Below are 6,300 nucleotides of genomic sequence, written 5' to 3'. Positions count from 1 at the left end.
TGCACCTGGCCAGCTGCACTGCATTTCCCACTCACCATCCTCACCTTGCCTCACTCTGTTCTAATTACTCTGCCAGCTGAACGCATTTCCCCACTACCTCTCCCAGTATATCAAGCCCTGGTTTTCAGCTAAGCCCTGTCAGATCCCCTTCAAAACCCGGGACCAGTAACCTGCCTGTCTGCGCCTGACTCCTGCTTGTGATACCCATCCTTTCTTGACTGCCTCCTTGTTCTACTGCCCCTGCCTATCCCAACCTGCCTTCTGGACCTCGACTACTCTCCGATCTTCAGCCCCTCCGGTAACCGCTTCTGCCTTCTGTCTCTCACCACGATATTTGCCCAGCCCTGATCTGTACTTCTGCCTGCCATTCATATTGTGTTGTGTGTGTGTTCCCCCAGGTCTCCGACCACCAGATGAGCGTGCCCAGACGTTTCACCACCCTCAGCCCGAACGCCGCCCATCACTGGGGAACACACACACAAGCACTACTAACCCCGGACATTTGGTGACCCCGAGCACAGGCACCCACAGGAGGACCCTGAAAGACCCGACACCCCGGGGACCCTCTTCCGCGCCTGTAACCTTGAATAAAGAACTCTGAATTTGAACTTGCGCCCTTGGGTCCTCTTCTGTTCGTGGATAACGTTACTACCCTGCATGAATCTGCAGGTAGCTAACCAACCAGGGGGGCTATAACTATCAATGCAAATGGCTCTGATATATGAATAATATCTTCAAAGTGGTAGGCATGTTGTGTAAATCAAATGATACAAACCCCCCCAAAAAATCTATTTTAATTCCAGGTTGTAAGGCAACAAAATAGGAAAAATGCCAAGGGGGCTTAATACTTTCGCAAGCCACTGTGTTTCACAAGTTTGGACATCACAGTACAGCACAGTTGAGTATAGTATAGTACAGTACAGTAGAGCATAGTTCAGTACAGTACAATACAATACATTATACTGTACTCTAGTGTGCTCTATTGTACAGTACGGTACAGTACTGAACTTTGCTGTACTGACCTATACTCTACTCTACTTTTCTTTACTTTGACCACTACGCAACAGAATGAGAAAGACAATTGCTATGAGCTGAATATAACAGTATGCCAGTGGAAGGGAGGACAGCAGCAGGTGACCCAACTGTGGTTTGTGACTGCCATGATTTCCCAATGTAGCCAATTCAGTTGCAGTCATTTTGTTACAGATTTGTTGGCCGTCTTGTTACCGATTTGGTAACAGAATGAAGCATTTTAATTATGTGATAATGCCCGATAAGCCGGCGTTTGGGGATACATTGGCACGGGTGTTGTTAGGCTCGAGACAAAGTCGAGGGCCGGCAAACCGTGCCAATATATCCTCCAAATACCAGCTTCGAGGGCATTGTCACTTTTATACAACGGGTTACCAACATATTCAAATAATGATTGACATATTTTCATTCAAACTTTATTTTGATAAATGTATTCATACTATTTCATCCTTCCACAAGATATAGTCACGACAGAAATCTAGGGTTGCTACCCAAGCCGACTGGTCGTTCGTTCTATTGGTTCGGTTGCCAGAGACGACCCAGTCGTTCAGTCTTTTTGTTCTGTATCTATGTAGCGACCCAGTCGTTCATTCTAAATGTTCCATTGCCATACTGGCTGGCAACGTTCTTATCCCTTGCTTGCTAGCCAACTACGGCTAACTTACAGTCACGTCAAACGTCAAAAATAATAACAACAGTAGCTGAATTTGCATTTGTTTAAGCTGTTTTCTAGTGACATTTATTTGGATACATCCATAACAATGAGCTAATGAGGTGCGATTTTGCCTGGCATAGCAAATTTGCTCTCTCGTCAGGACACTGTTATTCAGAGGACCTAGCCAACAACACAGCTAACACAAACACTTCAAACACTGAAGCTGTAAAGACTGCAAACTAGCTGCACTCGGGTTTCATTTTACCTTTTTTCAATGGACATTTCTTTGTACAGTGGGGGAAAAAAGTATTTAGTCAGCCACCAATTGTGCAAGATGAGAGAGGCCTGTAATTTTCATCATAGGTACATGTCAACTATGACAGACAAATTGAGGAAAAGAAATCCAGAAAATCACACTGTAGGATTTTTAATGAATTTATTTGCAAATTATGGTGGAAAATAAGTATTTGGTCACCTACAAACAAGCAAGATTTCTGGCTCTCACAGACCTGTAACTTCTTCTTTAAGAGGCTCCTCTGTCCTCCACTCGTTACCTGTATTAATGGCACCTGTTTGAACTTGTTATCAGTATAAAAGACACCTGTCCACAACCTCAAACAGTCACACTCCAAACTCCACTATGGCCAAGACCAAAGAGCTGTCAAAGGACACCAGAAACAAAATTGTAGACCTGCACCAGGCTGGGAAGACTGAATCTGCAATAGGTAAGCAGCTTGGTTTGAAGAAATCAACTGTGGGAGCAATTATTAGGGAAATGGAAGACATACAAGACCACTGATAATCTCCCTCGATCTGGGGCTCCACGCAAGATCTCACCCCGTGGGGTCAAAATGATCACAAGAACGGTGAGCAAAAATCCCAGAACCACACGGGGGTACCTAGTGAATGACCTGCAGAGAGCTGGGACCAAAGTAACAAAGCCTACCATCAGTAACACACTACGCCGCCAGGGACTCAAATCCTGCAGTGCCAGATGTGTCCCCCTGCTTAAGCCAGTACATGTCCAGGCCCGTCCTGAAGTTTGCTAGAGTGCATTTGGATGATCCAGAAGAGGATTGGGAGAATGTCATATGGTCAGATGAAACCAAAATATAACTTTTTGGTAAAAACTCAACTTGTCGTGTTTGGAGGACAAAGAATGCTGAGTTGCATCCAAAGAACACCATACCTACTGTGAAGCATGGGGGTGGAAACATCATGCTTTGGGGCTGTTTTTTCTGCAAAGGGACCAGGACGACTGATCCGTGTAAAGGAAAGAATGAATGGGGCCATGCATCGTGAGATTTTGAGTGAAAACCTCCTTCCATCAGCAAGGGCATTGAAGATGAAACGTGGCTGGGTCTTTCAGCATGACAATGATCCCAAACACACCGCCCAGGCAACGAAGGAGTGGCTTCGTAAGAAGCATTTCAAGGTCCTGGAGTGGCTTAGCCAGTCTCCAGATCTCAACCCCATAGAAAACCTTTGGAGGGAGTTGAAAGTCCGTGTTGCCCAGCGACAGCCCCAAAACATCACTGCTCTAGAGGAGATCTGCATGGAGGAATGGGCCAAAATACCAGCAACAGTGTGTGAAAACCTTGTGAAGACTTACAGAAAACGTTTGACCTGTGTCATTGCCAACAAAGGGTATATAACAAAGTATTGAGAAACTTTTGTTATTGACCAAATACTTATTTTCCACCATAATTGCAAATAAATTCATTAAAAAATCCTACAATGTGATATTCTGGAGAAAAAAAATCTCATTTTGTCTGTCATAGTTGACGTGTACCTATGATGAAAATTACAGGCCTCTCATCTTTTTAAGTGGGAGAACTTGCACAATTGGTGGCTGACTAAATACTTTTTTCCCCCACTGTATATCCATAAAAATGATGCCAGCTGATTCATGATTTCGACTGGCTGAGAAACGCTGCCTGCCTGTCTGTCTCGTCCCGACTCCCGACCCCTACACGTTCATTACTATTGGACAGCTGGAGATCGAATTTGAATATTGAAACAAAGTTGCAAATGTCGGAGAGACAGACAGCAAGGTTTATACAAATCTCCGCTGTTGAAAAGTAAATGTTATTCTAAAAGAAATGTGAGATAATGTCTAGATGCTTTTTATAGTGGAGATCAAGTTTATAATTTGCCTGGCTGGGTTGATGAGACAGTGGATTGCGCAGTCAGATGGAACAGAGTAAATAGGCATTTTAACGTCATAGATTTAGCTGGTGGTAACTTGTGGAATAGACACCGGCTGGAATGCGCTTAACCAATCAACATTCAGGATTAGACCCATCCGTTGTATAATCACTTAATAAATCATTGTAAAGGGGATTTTCAGGTGAACAAAAGAGAAGAACAGTCACAGATATAGTCAATCATAAATCATTTTGGTTTAATTACAAGTTGCAACAGGGAGACACCTCCAGCACACAAGCAGAGAAAATGTCTCTGCTACACACACACACACACGCAAACAAACGCGAGAGCCAAAGTGTTGGAGTACAGAGCCAAAACAACAAAAACTGTGTCACTGCCCAAATACTTTTGGACCTCACTGTATATGTTAATCAGACAGTACCAAATGTTCTGTAAACACCAGCCCGAGATGCTGGGAGGAAGACTACATCAGTGGCTACAGAATCACACCATGTCACAGATAAATTGTCAGTGTGCCCTCGGCTCAGTGTACCGCCAGTCTGACGTCAATCACTATCAACAGATATGAGTTTAATATGTAAAATATAGCATTGAGTCTAGTGATCATCAACCCATGACACAAATGAGTGTCACAAATACAACATTGGAAATCATGTGTATTACAGACAGGGAAATCTTAAATATGCCAAACATTGTGTTAATTACTCCTAACGGAATATGAACTTTATTCATCTTAAATATTCCCCATTACAATCATAAACCAAATTGTTATTGGTAAAAACACTATAACTAATGGTAGGTCTACCTTTACTTGTTAATTATGTGAGCTTTCATTGAGGGAGAGAAATTAGAAAATATCTTAAAGATATGTGGGTTTTTGATAACAGAATGACAAGACACTAGGCAATATTTCTTAAACAGAAGGCAAATCATTTCTGCAAAACTAAATATAAATGTTGATATTAGTTGGCAGGGGCCTTTACTTCAACATGATTGTGTTTTGATGTAGTTCTAATACCTTATAAGACTTTTTTCTGCTAGATGTTTTCTAAAAAAAACTGTTCCATCTTTTTGACCAGAAAGCAAAGCCTTTCCTTATGCCTAATTTATTTATGCCTTAATAAAAAAATTATATAGATTCGTAGCTTTCACTTGACACCAAATTTGATGTGCTCCTATGAACTTCACATTAGTGCCAATGGGGCTTTTTACATGGAAATGCCCACCAATGCACACAGACTCGCCCATATCACAAACAACCACATTTACCCTACTCATAACACAACCATTTTATGTTCTTCTATCCTCGTGGGGACCTACAATTAACTTCCATTCAAAATCCTATTTTCCCTAACCAACCATAAACCTAACCCTAACCCTTACCCTAACCCAAACCCTAAACCTAACTCCTAACCACTAACCTCTAACCCTAATTCTAACCCTAATTGTAACCCTAAACCTAAACCTAACCCTTAAGCTTAAAATAGCCTTTGTCCTCATGGGGACGTGGGAAATGTCCCCACGAGGGAGAATTTTCCTTATTTTACTATCCTTGTGGGGACTTTTGGGGATTTTAGGTCCCCACAAAGATAGAATAACCAACTCTACACACACACACACACACACACACACACACACACACACACACACTTGCATTTAGCAAACACACAAACAAACAAACACATTAGCGATGTTTGCAAATGCTATACTTCCTTCTCAAAAGCTCTGTTGGTTAGTTTTTGTTTATGCTAGCTAGCTAGCTGACTTGAGTCTGTCTGACCAGCCAGTGTTACTATGTCTCTCTCAGGCTTTAACTGTGGCAAACCAAACAAGCAAGCAGCATTACTGCAATAGAGCCCAGCTGCATTCCTTAAGCATCTGGGCTTGGCGTAGACCTCAGTCTCTCAGGAGGTTTAAAGCATTTCTCTCTTTTTCTCTCTCTCATTTAAAGGGAGACGCATGACTCACAGCTTTACTGCCAACCAGATTTCTCTACTACCATGCTGATTGGAAACTACTGGTCTGGGCCATTATTCACAAAGTCAAGAGAACTCTTAGTTGTGCTGATCTAGGATCAGTTTAGGAGTGCTGATCTAGGGTTAGTTTAGCATTTTAGGTAATGATGAGCTTGATTTTATGGACAGCACTCCTACTCTTCTGAATATGGGCCCAAAGGCTGTATGTATCAAGTGTCTAAGAGTAGGAGAGCTGATCTATGATCAGGATCCTCCCTGTCCATATAACCTTAATCAATATGATCCAAAAGACAAAACAGATCCTAGATCAGCACTCCTACTCTTTAGATAGAAGCCCTGGAGCCGTATTCATTAAGTGTCTCAGAGTAGGAGTGCTGATCTATGATCAGTTTTGCCTTTTGGATCCAAATTAATCTGTTTCAATTTTGACAGGGAGGGGATCCTAGATCAGCACTCCTACTCTTAAGA

The sequence above is a fragment of the Coregonus clupeaformis genome, chromosome 1 (assembly GCF_020615455.1).
Source record: "Coregonus clupeaformis isolate EN_2021a chromosome 1, ASM2061545v1, whole genome shotgun sequence".
In the NCBI taxonomy this organism is placed as follows: domain Eukaryota; kingdom Metazoa; phylum Chordata; class Actinopteri; order Salmoniformes; family Salmonidae; genus Coregonus; species Coregonus clupeaformis.
Note: the sequence above shows the minus strand (reverse complement) of the source record.